The sequence below is a fragment of the Rhinolophus hipposideros genome, assembly GCF_964194185.1.
Source record: "Rhinolophus hipposideros genome assembly, chromosome: 12".
Lineage (NCBI taxonomy): Eukaryota > Metazoa > Chordata > Mammalia > Chiroptera > Rhinolophidae > Rhinolophus > Rhinolophus hipposideros.
The window spans coordinates 31,960,252-31,977,984 of NC_138058.1; the positions used below are offsets into that span (position 1 = coordinate 31,960,252).

The 17,733-nt window shown below is 39.5% G+C and overlaps 1 protein-coding gene across 1 annotated transcript in view; it reads right to left on the reverse strand.

The window, feature by feature from the left end:
• Positions 1–4,203: 4,203 nt before the first annotated feature.
• Positions 4,204–17,733, reverse strand: part of LOC308506206 (uncharacterized protein) — a 161,540-nt gene continuing 148,010 nt past the window's right edge. Inside the window, exon 3 of the transcript XR_013994667.1 lies at positions 4,204–7,632. The gene's annotated coding sequence lies outside the window, so the exon portion shown is untranslated. The remainder of the gene's footprint in view (positions 7,633–17,733) is intronic.

Sequence of the window (17,733 nt, forward strand, 5' to 3'; positions counted from 1 at the left end):
GTTGAGATCATTTTCCTGGTACCTCGTCTTCTTATGCCAGGCTTAGAACAACTTGCAGCATATTTCACTCTGATTTTTCATGGCTTCACTGTGACCCGACATTCTTTTAGCACTCCTACATTGTGAAAGCTGAACACCATCTGTCATTTGATCAGTGTTCAACCGTCCCTCAAGAGCTTAGTAAATGCCTTTTCTATGAAGCATCTTTCTCTTTTAAGCATAATGCAATGTCATAATTTAACTTTCAAGATCCACTCAGGAGAGATGGATGATAAAAGAGGTCCATACATAAACATTCTCCCCCTGGGCAGTATGCTATAAATATACTAGGATGTGCCCTTCTTGAACTAACAACAAATTACCTAATGATCCTCCACTTCCAGGCTTTTAAGAGCCCTTCTCTCAGAAAAGATGGTATGTTGGTTTCTACACCATCTCTTCATATAATGGGCATAAGCTATTATTCCAAAAAGATCATCTAGTCACACAAACTAATCCAGGTGGAACTCTCCTTTGCCCTCCTATTTTCTCAAAGTCTATAGAGTCGTAAACTACAGCAGGTTTTACTAATAATACCTCACCAGAAGGACAAGCTATTTGGAAATTAGGTCACATCTTAGGGATTTCTGCCAGACACACACAGGAATAGTAACATCATTGCCAGAAGTATCTTTAAACACAAAGAACAATGGCAGATAATGTTGTTCTGCTGGGAAATGCTGAATGGCTGGATTCCTTGTAGGATCTCTTGGAGTAAAAGTTTCCTGACAAAAATAAAGGGGTTGAGTGAATACTTTCAATATCTGCCTTTCCAAAATAGGCTACTTCTCTATCCATTTTATTATTATAATTTATATTCCCTGTGCCTGAAATCTGCCATGGAATAGGGGATTAAAAAGTGTAAACTAGAGGAATGAACAATCAATTTTCTTTCTCTTCCTCTATTATCCCATCCCCATATGGCTTCAGAGGAACACATAAATAAGGACAAGATTTACCAGTGAGGAGCTTAGATTCTCCCTTTGGGTTCTGTTTCTGATGTTTGTGGGACATTTTTTCAAGGCTTCATGTCATCAAGAGGCCTTTGAGTGCTCAGCACACTGTCTTGTCATACCACCTGTCTTTCCTACCTTGAAGAGGGATGAGTTTAAAGTTCTGCTCCAGGTAACACCTGGGAGCATGTTAAAACTGTAAAATCTCAGGTCTCTCCCCAGAATCAGAATCGGAATCTAATGGCCAACCTCCCATCCCCAGACTTGTGTCCACATTCAAGTTTGAAAAGTACTAGTAGAAAGCCAGCTTGGACAATGACTCCTCCAAATACCAACTGCCTGCTGGTGTCTGGAGATGGATAGATTCAGACTGCATTTCAAGTACACAATTGTTTCCAGAAACGAAATAAAGACAAGGAGCCCACCAGAATTCCGGTGCTTGCAAATTGACAGCGGTCGTTAGATACATGGCAAGGGATAGAGAATATACTTTAGAAGACCAAGGCTCAGAGTTAGCACGGGCAGGCAAGCGACATTCAGTTCTGTCGCATCTCAGCAAGACTTTGAAACTATGTGGGGCCTCTTGTTATTTTTCTTCTGTGTCTTCCATAAAAACTGTTGCCAAAGGATTTCAAGACTTAAAATTACAACTGATTGCCTAGTTGTCTATTAAAAGAATAAAAGCTCTTTGGAGGACACAAATCCCCATTCCAGAAAAAAAAATCAATAGAAAATTTTAATCTGTCAGTGATAAATTATTGTATGTATTGATTTCCACGGCTTTTAGGGCTCTTAGCAGCAACAGGGGAAAGGCTAATCTTTCTGGAATGTGTGTGCATTTGGAACATAGCCCCCTGGGAGCAAAGGAACTTGCCCGTTAGTCAAGAGTATGTTATAAACAAATTATAGACAAAAATTCCTTTAACGTGATAGAATTCTCCATTTCTGCTGCTCTTTAGCACTTATAAGGCAGACAATACCAGGGATGGAACAAATGTTTAACAGCCATCTGCTTTGCATGCAGAATTGGACAAATTCACATGTAGCGTGGTACTCAAGTCTTTCTTTTAAAATACTGCCAGCAGCACTGTTCAATGAAACCCTCTTCTTCAGTGTAAACTCAAAAAACATGCCATACCACTCACTGTTCTATTGGTTGGTTTAAGAGACTGAAACATGACTGAAAAGGATGGGAGAAAATACTGGAAACATCTATGATATGTGTTCCTTTGCAGATTGAATTTCACCTCCATATTTTTGTTCATGGATTTATTACTGCCTACATGCTTCCCCCACCCATCTCCACTGGTGAAAATCCTACTTATTCTTCACAGATCTCCTTTGTGTAACTTTCTCAGAGCTCAAAAATTAGGGTTCTTTTTGCTTCCTCTGTGTTCTCATAGCAAGTTATGTGATCTTCTAGTACACCACGGAACTCTTTCTATCTTACATTACTTGACATGCTTTATCTCTCTGCTACACTGCATGCTTCTTTAGAGCTATACCTTATTAATCTTTGTGGCTTTCCATCTAGCACAGTGGTTAGCACATTTGTGTAGTCCATAGGTAGTTACTGATTTGAGGAAATGAGGGTTTATTGAGTTCTCATTATCCAATATCTTATAACCCAGTGTGACCACAGAGCAATCAATATGGAAAAGCAAATATTAGGGGGAAAGCAATGGTACTCCACTAATGTCTTAATTCTCTTTGCCTACCAGTCAACAAATATTTAACTAACACCTATTGTTAGTTAAAGAGGAAATTATAAAACAAGAAGGAAGAGGTCACGATTAGGTTACAAAGACAAAATTTTCATGGCAAGTAAAAGGCAAAACTATGGAGCAAAATTTTTTTCATCATTTTTTCTGTACCATATGTCCCCCTCCCTCCGATTTCCTGTTATCTTCATATTTTTGTCTCCTTTGCTATGTCCCTCTATGTGCATCTAATGTAGCTCTTATCACTCTATATTGTAAGTCAGTCAGGAAATTAAATTTGGGCCTAGGCCATAGTTGGGGTTCAAGTATGTCTCTTTCCCAGCAATGACCCAGGGACCAGGCCTGAGTTCTTAGAGAGAGAAGTTGAGAGAGATTTTGAAAAAGGCTGTAATCACCAAGGACTTTGGAAGAGAAAGGGCCCAGATACCTCTGCACCAAGACCCAGAAAACACAATGAAGTGTTTTCTGTGAGGGTAGGGACATTCTCCCCATTTCTGCATGGAAGACAGCTGGTTTGCAGTGACATGAAGACTGAAGGACTAACCCTATTTTGACATTTATTTATTCAATGTTCACATATATTATGAGTGGCTAGTAAGTATCTGGCACTGTTCTAGACCCAAAGACTACAACACTGAAGAAAATGGACAAAGCTCCTGCCCTCTTAGAGCTTAGCACTACTGTGTGATGACCAAAAGGCACCATCTGCAGAAATTTATATTCTTTTAAAATCTACCCCAAAAAGGAGGCAGGGGGTACTGTCTGAGCTTGAGAAAGAAGTGTGGTCTCAGGCACTTTCCTGTTCCTCCTGTCTTTTAACTGCACATTTGCTTACTAGGTTAAACTAGCCTTTTCTTTCTTGGGTCAGGTCAGTCTAAAAAACAACAAAAATTCTCTACTCTGAGCTGTTCTTGAGACATTGGCTGCCAGTCAGGCTGCCTACTACAGAGATTTATTCCCTGTTAAAATGTTTTCCTAGGATTTTTAAAAAACAATGTGAAAAGCTTGAAGATAGTATAATAAGTAGTATTTTCTTCCACCATTAAAATAAAAGTTTTGAAAGTCAAAACAACAAAAGAAACCAGACACTTGACATCCTTGAGACTTGAAAGCAGCAGATACCAACAGGGGAGAGCTGAGATGGGAGAGCATGAATGGTCAGTGTGGGAGTACATTTAGCCTGGCAGGAGGCTAAATTCCTACATATGCAACTGGGACAAAGCCCGCAAAATCTGGGTTGTTTCTCTTAGGAGGATGATATTTATACTCATGGACTGGTGAAGCCCAGGCAAATTTGAGTTCCATTATAACTTATTTTCTTCCTTTTTAAACTATGAACACATTGATAATGGGTTCTTTACCTTACCAGCACCTAGAGGAGTGATAGGTGCTTTAGGCGGAGCTTGGTGCCTAATAATTACGTGAGCAAGGAAAGAGAAAAGGAAAATACTCAATGATTGCAAGTATATAAGATGAATTTTTTTTTTTTTCAAATGGTGGGAATCCATTTGGAGCCACGCCTGGTGACCATGTGATACATCTCCATCAATGTCAGATATTAAAATAAAGTGAAGAGATTGGAGGAATTCCAAAAACACTTTGAGAAATGGCAGCACGCTTGGAATGTAACTTCTAATTGCAACTGCGTTAAATGAAATACATTGGATTTCTGAACAGTGGCATGTGTGCGAAAATATTTCTGATACTTTATAGTCATATCTCATGTATCAAGTGATAGATTGTGTGTTATTGATCATAAGGCCTGCAGAAATTCAAAAAAGAGCTCATTATCAGGGAAAGTTTTCATCTAGCCAATTTTTAAAAGAATCAGTATTTAAAAGAATCAGTATTACAATCTTGGCACTGAAATACTGAACTAAAGAAATAGCAAGTCAAAAAGAAGAAATAACACAAAACTGATCAGCATCTTAACCAAAAAGACAAGTAAAATGATTAAAGGAATACCCCAAATGAAAATCTAGGAAGAATGGTTAGGATGCTTTTGTTTTACAAATAACAGCAATACATTCTGGCTAGTTTAGTAACAAAGAGTTCTTGTTGGAGGGATAATGGCAGAGGGATAGCCAATTCACCCCAGGCTAGCCATCTTACATGTTTACGGTTGGTTGGTGTTCATGCTGTATCCTTTGTTAAATACTTCAGCCGTCAGCTCTGGACATTGCAGTACCTCATGGACTCCAAGGGCAAGATGCAGCTGGCCCTCGGAAATGGACTAGAACCTGTGTGTTATGCATGGTAATTTTGGCAACAAGCAACAGAAAATTCCAACTCAAACTGGCTTATAACAGGGATTGGCAAACGACAGCCTGTTTACTGGAGCATATTCATGGCCATTCATATATGTATTATGTAGGGTGATTTTAGAGCTACAAAAAAGACCGTCTAGCTTGTGAACCTTAAAATATTTACTATCTGACCCTTTTAGAAAGTTTGGAGACTTCTATAATAGATCATTTTTTATCTAATATATTTGAGTGTTCAAAAATGCCATCAAAGGCTCAGGCTATTTAGAATTCTTCTTGCTGCCATCTTCAGTATTGCCCTCATCCCAGGATGGTCACCCTCATGGTGGCAAATCAGGACTATGAGCTTCCTTGTTTATGTTCAGCAGGAGAATGAGTAACTTCTCCCCTAGACACAGAATATAAATTTTCAATCAGATTGGGCCAATTTAGAATATGTGCCCATCACTGGATCAATACAGTTGCCAGGGAAGTGCATACACATAGCTTTAGGCCAGTCTACAATCTCTTCTAGGAATGGGTGGATCCAAAACAGCATCAGCATCACTTAGAAAGGAGAAAAGTAGACAGTGGATGTGAAATGAGCAAGCAACAGTGCTGAGACAACCAGGCATTGAAAGACTTTGGGGAACCTAAGAATCTTCCCTGGCCTCCATCTCTAAATTTCTGCTTCTCTCTTTGCCTTTGATTTATTGTTCTTTCTCATTGCAGCCTGTTTTCTTGTACTTCTCCCAACACATGGCAGAAAATAAAGCTACCAATAGCTCAGATATTTATTATTATAATCTTACGATTCAAAGAAACAAGTCTCTTTTTCTCCATCTTATTTTCAGGTTCATGGGAAATATTTTGATTGGCCAGCTTGGATCAGGAGATCATCCTTCAATCCAAGGTCGAGTTATATTCTAGGGTTTGGAAACTATCACTATATTCCTGTGGACAATGTAGAGAGAGGGCAATTATGAAAAATGGTGTTGGGCAAATGAGCTAATAGATGTTACTAGAGTATGTTTATTTCTTCATGTCATATTAAATAGTCCAACATTTTCCATTATAGGTAATTGTATGCACTAGGATATTTTTCATTTTGAGAAACACAGACCCCCCAAAACCATTTGTTTAAACAAAATAGTTTACCTTTCTTTTACATAAAGCTGCAAAAGTAGGTAAGCAGGTATGACATTTCTGCCCACTTATCTCTGTGTTACCCTTGTGTTCACAGCCCAAGATGTCAGCTACAACTCTTGCTAGCATGTCCACAATTGTGGAGGAGGGGACAAAGAAGGGGCAAAAGGTACACACCAACCGTCATATAAGAAAAGTTCCAGAAGTTGCCATGTAATGCTTAGCAAGGGAAACTGAGAAATAGCTCCCCCCACCCCCCGCCTTGTTTTCTGGACAGCTATTGCCCACCTTAAAAATCAGGGGCTGTATTACTATGGAAGAAAAGAGAACACGTATTAAGTAAGGGACAAATAGCGTTGTGATCATAGTTTCATTATAGGGATCCTTTTTAGAATACACAGGCTTTTAAGCTAAAAGTGTTTCTGTTTAACTCAGAAAGACAAGAATAATCATCATTAAGGAACATAAAGGAGAGCTTAAGAATACAACTCATGTCTTGTACTCCCATAATTGAAATTTAAATGCATTAAAGTAACAGAAAAAAATATAAAAAACACAGCCGTTGTTTGTTATGTGTGTATGGGCCATCAAATAAAGGCAATGCTGTATCCTAGTAAAGAACTATCTCCCAGACCATGGCAACCAGTCCACATCGTTTTAGACAAAATTTTGTGGAATTCTATAATTGTTGTGATATAAAAAGAGAGAGATTATCATTCCTTAAATTCAGACTCAGAAACGTAAAATGATGAAAAGCTATTATTTAAGCCCAGGAGCCTTCTCCTACTGGCTAAGCTGACAAAATGGAAATGTCCAAAATGACCAGGTATTTTTGCTCAATGCAAAAAACATTGCTCCCAGTTCTACTTGCTGCAATGATAGCTTGTAAAGGCTCCATCAGAGGATTTGTAACTTGCCTTTCAAATTATGATTGATGAGCCTACCCTTTTCATAGACAGTTTCCTGTAGAAAGAAGATTCAAATAATATTCTCCATGCTACCATGGTCCGTCCTTAACGGTGACTGCATGAGCCTTACTCTGTCCATTTAGATTTAGAAAATATAGCAAAGCTCAGGTCTCTTGCCTGTGAATGGGTGGGGGGCAGAAAAAGGGATTTTTAGTAGCTGAAAAGTCCCAGCAAAACTAAGCCTCACTTCAGAACGTGTGCCAGCTATCAGGGCAACACCCTTCCTGCAGTCCAGGAGTACAAGAGCATGCACTCAAGTATTATTTGGTGACCAGAATAGAACATTATTCTAAGCAATAAAGTGTTATTCAAAATCCACCAAAGTACACAGATACTGTAACATGGTGATTATTCTAAAACAGAGGGTTTAATTTAGAAATTACCTAATCTTTTGGTTTCTTTTTTGATCTCATTTGTAATCTAAATTAGCAACAAACCTGTGTCTCTCAGGCTTTTACGTCAAACTCCAAACCTGATTTGCAATTTTATTTTCGGATCAGCAGCCCATTTCTTAGCGTTCATTCTGTGTCGGAGATTTAAGGCCAGTCTAGGCCCAGGTAATCTGCAGACAAAGAGTGAAGAAGTAAAAGGAATTAGTGCTGTTGTGTTTGAGCAAGTCAGAAGAGTAACCATGCCATCATTGGACTGTCCCACCCCCCCTGTGCTGCTCTTACAAGTCTGGGAAGAAAAGGAAGTCACAGCACAGCTAATGTTTGTCAAGTGTTGGGACTTTGGCCTTTCCCTGTGAACCAACAAAATAATTAATCCAATGTTGGTTGTACTCAATTAAATTTTAGATCCTCTGCAAATCCACTTGTTAATTTACTCTTTTGGCAATAATTTTTCAACGGCCTGTCTGTACCAATCCCTGTGCTAAACTACGGGTATACACAGAATGAAAAGAAAGGGTTCCCATCTCAAAGGGTTCCCACTGCTATCCAGTGATAGTGATAATTCCTTTTAGTTATATTTATAATCACAGATACATAGGAAATGATTAACAGCCAATATGTACAAATGGCATTAACATGGAATTCTGGGTAATTTTTTAATTGTCCAAACTTCTTGTAACTTATCATATTCCTGTAATTATATTATATTTCCCTAATGCTTTTCATCAAAAAATACAAAAGTAATTTCAAGCCCTAGTGTTAAAAATGGAGTGATGAATTTTGATCTATTCAAACAAAGTTACTTTAAGTAACATAACTGCCACTATAAATAACAGTTGCTTTTAAAAAACATAAATCAATTATTTAATCACAATTATAGATTCTATATATCAGATGCATAACAGTTATTACAGCAAATCCATTTAAGATTTCTCTGGAGTAGGCAAAAGGGCTATTTTTTGGATGAAAACCAGAGATTAAAATAATTTACACTATTTTAGGCCTTTCAGTGAAAAGGATAGTGAAATGAATGACCCCCTTTTAACCTCTATACTAACCATGTTGTCATTTATGAAACATCCATAATGTAGTGGTTAGGCTTACCAGAAAACACTCTTGACCAGCCTCAGAAATTTGGTCATTAACACATGGAGCCTATTTCATACTACCAAGAAAAGTACTTCTTGAAATGTCTCAAAAAAGGAAGTATCAGCATAAACATATAACATCTATGGTGGTCATCAGACCTGGACCAATGGTGTTAATGGTTTTACACATCAACTTGCTGTAAGAATCCCACCCACTTTCAGCTGAGAAAGCAGGTCACATGAATTCAAGGCCCCTCATAGTGCTATGGGTCCTCGGAGTACTATCTAGACAGGGGCTATGATTGCTGTTCTTCAAAAACAGTACAGAATAAATATTGAGGAGTGATTTTGACCATAAAGCTGGTAAATTCTATCCTTTAGTTAAATGCCTTTCTGATACTTTCAGGGCAGAAATACCCAAATTATCTGAGTATTTAACAATAGTTTTATTCTCAAAAAGACTCGATGGAAGAACGAGATGCTTATTGGGTTCAAAAGCAACAGTTGAAATTAACAAAACATTGTGGGTTCTTTTAATATGTGAGTTTACAAGTTTTATGCTCATTTTCATCATCGAGAAGAGATAAAAATCCCTTTTAAAATCACTGAATCGACACAGATATGATCTTTACAGACTTTTCTCATTTTTGTCATTTCTGTCTGTGAAGATTTGAACTTTCATTCATTTAAAAGTATTTATTAATTTCCTACCCTGTGGCAGACATTCATCTGGTGCTTAGAATACATTAGTGAATGAGGTAAAGGGATCTCTATCCTTACAGAGACTACATTCTAAGTGGAAAACAGGAAACAAACCATAAACACAATAAGAAAGTGGTTTCAATAGACATGTGAAGGGACAAATGTTATAGGAAAAGGAAATATTAGACCAGGTTAGATGATCAAGATTGTTGGGTGTGGAGAGGGAAAGCAAGTTCAATTTAAATAGGTGGCAGGGTAGACCCCATTGAGAAGGTGAGAACTAAGGGAACATGTAAATAAGATGAGGCAATGGGCCATGTGTTTTATCTAATGCAAGTATTCCAGGCCAAAGGACCAAACATGTGTGGGCTGTTTGAGGACCGCAAGGAGACCATATGCCTGGAGTGGAATAAGTGAAGGTGAAGTTGGCAGGTGTTGAGGCCAGAGAGGAGATGGGGGAGCAGGTCATCAGGGTTGCATAAGCCTTTGTAGAGACTTGTATTTACTGAGTGAAATAGGATACCATTGTGTGGTTTTGAGCAGAGGAGTGACATGATCTGACTTGCATTTTTGAAGTCTCTCCCTGACTAAATTCTTGATATTAGACTGTAAGAGAAGCAAGGGGCGAGGGCAGATGCAGGGAGACTTGTTTAGAAGTTACTGAAATAATCCAAGAGAGAGATGACAGTGGCTCCGATCAGCCTAGTGGAGGTGATAAAAAGTGGTTGGAGTCCAGATATATTCTGAAGGAGGAGCCAACAAGATTTGGATGTGAGAAAAAAGAGAGAGAGAGAGAGGAGTCAAGGATGACTCGAAAGTTTTGGGCCTGAACTAATTAAAGACAGAGTCCTCATGACCTGAGGTGGTATAGACTGTGGGTTGAGCAGACTCTAAAATGAAGAACAGGAGACCAAGTTTGGACTTGTTAAGTCTGATACATCAAGTGCGCAGTTGGACGAAGGTCTGACATTCAGGAGAGAAGTCTGAGCTGGAGATACACATTTGGCAGCTTATAGATGATATTTAAGGCCATGAAACGGTGAGCTCACCAAGGGAATGAGTAAGGAAGAGAAGAGGCCCAAGGAGAAAGTCCTGGGGACCTCCACGATGATGCAATCAGGGGGAGGAGGAGACACCAGCAAAAGAGACTGAGAAGGAATACCCCGTGAGGAGGAGGAAAAACAGGCATGTCCTGGAAGCCGAGTGAAAAAACTGTGTCAGAGAACAGGGAGTAATCAGCTGTATCAGGTGCTACTGACACACATCTAAGCTGTGCACTGAGAACTGACTGATGGACTTAGAAAAGTGTAGGTCATTGGTGTGTTGGAAAGAGCAGTTCATGGGAGAAACACATACTTGTATTTGGGGCAAGTTGTAGGAGAGAAATTGGAGGCAGCGAATATAGGTAACCTTTTAGAAATTTTTTGCTTAAAAGAGAAGAAATGGGGCTATAGCCCCTTTTTTCTTAAATATTTTCTCCATGTATTACTATGAAAAAATAATAATTGCCAAATGAATGCCATATTTTTTTCAAGCAGGCAAACACGTTCTATACATGGTTATTTACTATGGAGTTATTTAACAAACTATTAATACTGCTTCTGTACAAGGTCATTTCAGAGATTATGAAATCATCTCCACTATAAAAGATACTTTATGCAAAAGAGGCCTTCTCAGATTGATATATGCTTTGGTGTTTCTTACTCCCATCCTTCTCAAACTGCTACTATTCATCTCAGATGGAATACTGTAAGGAAGGATGAGTGCAGCTCCCTTTGCTCCTCTTACTCAGGACCTCAGGAAAATCTCCTTACATCCAATGCCTCATGTTCCAACAATTCCAGGGAAAAGGGAGTGGGAGTGGGCCTGCGGATACTGTGAGTATTGGGAAGATGGGGCAGAGGAGGATTGGAAATTAGATCTAACTCCAGTGACTGATTTTGACTGTAATATTGGTGTTTTAATAACTAAGGTTAACTTCAAACCCAAAAGGGTGTGAGTGAGTCTATGTGTGTGTGTGTGTGTGTGTGTATTTTAAAGGTTCTTTTGTATGTTGTTTTTTTTTTTTGTTTTCTTTTGGAGGAGTGGGAATAGCTGGAATTTTTTTTGCTATTCTGAAATTCATTACATTCAAGCTATTGTCACTGTCTAAGCCATCGTACGATACCTAAGTCACTGCTAAAACTCTGAAGAAACTGCTGAAACACAATTTTTTAAATTTGACTTAAAGAGTTTTGAAAACATCCTCAAAAAGAGATAATATTGAATATTGCTTCCACAATCATAGGTAAAGATTCTCTCTAAGTAAAAGGAATATGTTTTATATCTTTTTGCTGACACGGATCACTCCAACTCACCTAGCTATATAAGTAGTTTCATCTTATAAGAATAAACATTGAAATCATACTTAATACATTACAGAGAAGAATTCACAATGGTAATTTTAAAACCTACTAGTAACTACCAATGTCAGAATTATAGGTATCCATAAGACTAAAATACCATGAGGAAAACTCATTGCTGTGCTAGCACCTTTCCAGTTATATTACAGCAGAGTGGTCAAGATCTTCAACATTGAAGATCTGGGTCTGAGAGGCTGGAAGTGGCAATGAAGGAGTGGGATTGCCCGCCTGGGTCCATCTGGGTACTGGAGAGACAGGCACAACCCAAGGTTGCATCTAGGAGGCTGTGGCTCTTATGATGGAGGGTCTGGGAAGACAGAACATTAGGAGGGAGCAGGGCCTCGTGCTCGCATGCAGCACCAGCTGCTGTGGGGCAACCAGGCCTCCACTCAGCAGAAGCACCAGTGCATGCAGTGCTGCCAAGCTCAGGTTGTGGTCACCTGAAATTTGGGAGAAGTTCCCGGACTAGCCAGCCTGGTGCAGCTGCATTGCAATAATGAATCCAAGGATGTGATGGATACAGGCAGGAACTGTATGGATGAGCACATAAACGGCATCACTTCCATGATCAAAACGATAAAGGGGTTCCCTCTCTCTTTTTCATTGGGAAACGAGAAGCTTTGCATGTGACTACCAGGGGTGGGAGCAGGAATCTACTTAAAAGAACGGAATGTTTTGTCTTTTAAGTAGAATGAAGAAATGAAGAATTACAGCAAGTTTAAATAATATGTTACCGGACCCTCGGCTCCATTATACATTTTAATTTATAGAAATGGGAATGGAAGAAAGTGGTGCTAAATTTTGGGTGAGGGGTAGCACAAGATTTTCCTAGAGCCCAGATTTCATGCAGCAAGAGCTTGTTTTGGCAATACAGATCTCCTTTGTTATACCAAGCCAGAGTCATCTTAGGTACCAAATGGCCCTTGGTCCACAGTTAGCAATATACAGGCAGCTTCCCCTAACCTGCCTGAGGTCTAATGGAGTTCATGTTTGTTGCCAACCTCCCACATACCAGGAGTACCACCACGCCATTTTTCATAGGTCATGAAGCAACAGTCATGAGATTGTACCTAATTTGAAAAGGAAAAAGTATTGGGGGGATGTTTTTGTTTTGCGTAGTTTTCTATTAATATTTAATGGCCTGAAGTTGATTAAAATGTAGAGCTGGGAGAAGGGTAGTTGGGATTAGGACTTTGTTGGATGTGCCTTTCTTACCACCAAGATATAGCTGTGTTTTCCTTGAGGTTTTTGCACATCACATCTTTCAGCCTGGACCCTGCGTGACATGTGAGAGGCACACGTCACACTAGGTTTGGGAAGCAGAGCGTCTTTCTCACTTCTCCCCTGAGGCTGTCATCCTCTGCTCTTCTGCCAGAGAACGGTGGGAAGAGCAGTGACACTTTGTCCTTGAAAGGAAAGGGGATTTTGAATATAATATGTACCAGTGTCTGGAAAAGAACACTGAAAAATGGATACTTGGCTGCATAATTAGAAAGAGTTGTAAAGTACTGGATTTAGGAAGATCTGGTTTTTTTCACAATCAAATGGAATGAAAGCCTATACCTAACATTGCTTGCTTAGCCCCCTGAAATTGCAGAGCCCCTGAGAGGTAGCCCTGGCAACACTGAAGATAAGGTAGCTATGGCTCCCTCAGTACAATGAAGGGGCAGGCCCCCTTTACCAAACACCACTTTATGTCAGGCCAGGGACCCCTGGGCGGTGCCATGTTCCTCCTTCAGCACTGGCATCATGCTAGTTAGGATCTTGTTCTCTTTCTACTGCCTTATACTTGAAATGATAACATAGCCTGTATGTCTGTTGCTTCAAGGCTATGATATATTTTCATACTGATAAAAAATAAATGAGTTTTGCTCCCTCTCACCCAATAAAGCCACACATAGGAATCAGACAGACCAGTATTTGAATCCCAGCTCTCAGCTTACTGGCTAGGTGGCTTTGAGTCAATTATTTACCTTCCAAGACCTTAGTTTCTTCACTGGTAAAATTAATGGGAATCATTTTGCCTATCTTTGTGGGTGAGGATCAAGTGAGCTCATGTGGGTAAGTCACTTAGCAACTAGCCACCAACAGTTGGTGGCTAGCAGAGTTCACCACTTGGATGAAGAGAATATGGTGAGAAGCTCTCCTAGACAGACCATGGAGAGGAGAGGCTGCAGCAAAACGTGCGGTGGGCACGGGGCATCACTGCAGCAGGTACATCTCCTGCTCCTTGGGAACTCCCCAAAACTGCCACATCAGTTTCAGTGCTGCCACCAAAACCCTCACCTGTACTAACAACTTCTCTGGGGGAACCAAAAATACTTGGAGAACTTTGCAAATGTCAACTGTGGTAATAATATATCCCCCTGAGGACCTCATACCATGGGACTGAACACACATGCTTGCGCGGGCACACACACACACACACACACACTGATCTGGCTTACGAGCAATCAAGAATCAAGGACGTAGGGCAATTCTACAACATTATTTTCCCTGGGCCAGAGAAGGCTCAGAGATATTCTGGGACCTGCTTTCGGGGAAATTATTTCTAAGAACCCTGATAAAATGAACAAAGTTGGGGTAGGAATCAGCAAGGTGAAAGCAGTGGTCAGATAGAAGAGTTCTCTAAAAGAAAGGATTTATAAATTGGTTTGATTGGAGCTTCTCTTATATATTGATTCCTACCACCACCTAGGTCAGCAGCTCTTTCCAGGTTGTGCTAAAATGGTGAGCATACAGCAAAAGGGCTTGGCAGGTACACAGAGCTAAATTAACGGCAGTCAATATTGCCTCCCAAAATATTTTCACCCCTAGTTTGGAGGCGGGCAGCTTCTTCTCAGGGTCCTTCTCACTACTTTGCTGGTAATAGCACCTAAAAGACCTGTGAAACAAAAGCCAAATTGGGTGCACACTTATAGCTGAGTGAATAGAGCATGGGCTTTGGGGTCTCACAGACTTGAAGCTCTGCCTAATACCAGCTAGAAAACTTAACTAAGTTACCTAATCTCTCAGGGCCTTGGTTTGTTCATCTTTAAATGGGTCTTAATAAGGCCTATTTCTCTGGGTTGTTGCCAGGATCAAATACGAAATGTATGCAAAGCCCTTAGCACCATGCATGACACACAGAAAGCACTCAAGAAGTGGTACAGCTTTATCATCAATTTAAAGGAATAATGATTCTTTAACAGTTTCTTTTAATATAGGAGTTTCTGTCCATCCCAAATACAGGAGAGCTATTCTAATAAACCAATCATTTTTGTCGTTTGTGATTGTTCAACCCAAGTTCCTGTGGAATGTTTAGTGTAATCACTCTGAAGCTCTCAGCAAGATCCTTGGGCCTAATCTTCAAATCTAATATCACTATGGCAAAGAGCTGGGGAGAAAAGTACCACTGTATCAAATCCACCCTCCTTCCCTTTTTCCTAAAGCCTGTTTACCCCGTGCTCTTGATAACTCTTCAGTTCCCAGAGAGCAGAGACTCTTGGGAAACAGAGAGTAGCAAAATGCCTGTGAAAAAAATCCCCAGATGAAGATCAATAATAAGTCTTTTCAGGCAACAATCTGGTCAGAAGAGGGAAATTCCTACCAGCCCTCAAAAACAGTCCCTCAAGAAAACTGAGAGAAGGTTAATTTGGGAAATCCCCTCAGCGGTAACAGAACAGAAACGGAAATCTGCTTCTTAAGAGAAACCTGAACTGGAGTAAGCCAATTAGTGGCTGCCTAGGGAGTGCTCTGTGTAAAGCCATACTGCTGCTCCTGCCCAGCTTCCCCCTTTTCATCCTGATCCTGAGGGTAACCCCAGAGGGACCCAGTTGCCAGAGCCCCTTGACACGCACTCTTCCCAGGCTCCCAACCCAGGGGAAGTAATGTTATAACTAACAGCTAGCCTTTTGACATGAGCTGCTGCTAAGCCAGATTCACTTCCTGTTAGGACCTCCTGTAAACTCTTCCCATTCCCTGCCTCCCATGGTAGAATACCAAGCCACAGTTGTCATACTGTGAGTTTCTCTCACAGTCTTGTTGTAACAAACCCATCAGGTTTCACTGAATTCTAATCTGAACGTGACCTTGGGTTCACATTTCTTAGCTGCTGCTAAACTCCAGGAGACAGGGAAAAATCCTTCCCACAGAGAAGGAAAACAGTCACATAAACGTTGACTTATGAAGGGCTTAGAAGGGAATATCTGCTGATGAGTGGTAGCCGAGAAAGTGTATGAACACTGTTGGAAAGGGACTTGTGGAAAACTGGGGCTCCCTAATCTCTACATGCAACTGGGGTTCAGGTAAACCAGCTCTCCACGAATCATTCTCAATCCTCCAGGACTTCAACTTCACATTTTGTTTTGTTTTGAACATTGACTTAAAATGACCATTTCAGGAAGATGACAAAAATGAGATTTTAGTAGAAGAGAGAGGAAAGTAGACTCTTCCACGATAGCTAAAATTTCTCTGAGTGTATATTTAAACAAAACAGGTATCAAATTTTGGTAAATTTTATAGGAGAAAGTACTCTGCTGTTAAAACCCTATTAAAATATTATGTTCTACCAGACTGTGTGCACTTTTATGTAGTCAGGTCCCATCACTGTATGATTCACAATTATAGATTCTACTTTTAAATCTTTTTTGACTCCTAGAAGACAACCTGCCAAAAATCACTTTTCTGGTACCTTCAAACAAATATTGTTCTTATTCACTTCAATTCATGTGGCTTTGTTAAAATTCCTTTTCCAAAAATTGCAAAGATTCTCAGCCACCTAATTTTCCCCATACTTGGAATAAACCAGAAAACTCCTGGCTTTGGTTTTGCATATTTCCAAGCAATTAGAATAGTCTTCAAATGCATTCTGTACACACAAATAATAACCACAATGGTTACATTTAAATGACTATCAAAGTGTCCTATGCTTGCAAATTCTAGATAGATCTCCAACAAACCCTCAAGAGGTATTCCATTTTTCATTTGGGAGCCTAAGAGGTATTCAATTCTCAATTCCTAACAAGACCAAGGAATATTTCTGATTTCAGGGGGAAATTTTCATCTGCTCTCAGCTCGACTGTAGTTATGAATGTGAAATCAATTAAAAGATGATGCACTTCAGCAAAAGCAGCCCTTTAATGCAGGCACAGATGAAATGGATTCCAGCATGGGTCTGAGGGTAATAAATAAACTAATAAAAAAGGAAAGCATGGAGAGCAACTTTGATGGAGGAAGTAAGCTGTTTGCCTTTGGCCTGGAAAGTTTATAGTGTTTTAAACAATTGTAAACATATCAGTATACGTGGATACTGTTTCCATAGCAGCATAGCAACAGTTAAGAGTTTCTCCAAACATATCCAAAAGGAAACTAAAAATAGCTTGTCTTCAATATCAAAATATGTACATATACATATTCAGACAACAGTACACAAAATGATATGTAATTAGAAGTTCTGCAGATACAAACCTTTCACAAAAGCACATCACAGGTAGTTTTAAAGACCAATGAATCCAGTACCTTTAGAAATGGGATAAAGAATGAGTGGAAGAGAAGGAAAGGCAAAGGCCACCTTGAATTCTAAGATCAGAGGCTGGCCCGTGACTTCAAATGCCTCCAACCATTGCTTTGTCTGATCTACCCAACATATCTCTTGCCACCAAGGTCCCCTTTGTCTTATTCACCTTTGATTCCTACCAAAATTGAAGTTGAGTGTATGATACATAATATTATCTCCATTTATTGCAGTATTTGCTCATCTTGTTAAGTTTTCTAGCCAGTTTATTCCATATTCCCAATAGAGATTAAATAGTAGTTGTCCTTTTTAAAAATAATTTAAAACCTAATGTCACATTTTCCCAACAAATTTACTTCAACTGACACACAGTGACAGAAATAGTGATTCCAAAATGAAGACAGAGTGTCAGAACACTTTTTGGACCTTCACTGTTTGTACTTTTTATTTATATCCAAGAATTACAAGTATTTCAAAAACATCATCTAGTGGGAAATATTATTACGAGGGTATGTATAATTTATCATCCCAACTGGGACACTTTTGAGAGTGAAAGGGGTGCTATTTATAATTACATTGGGTAAA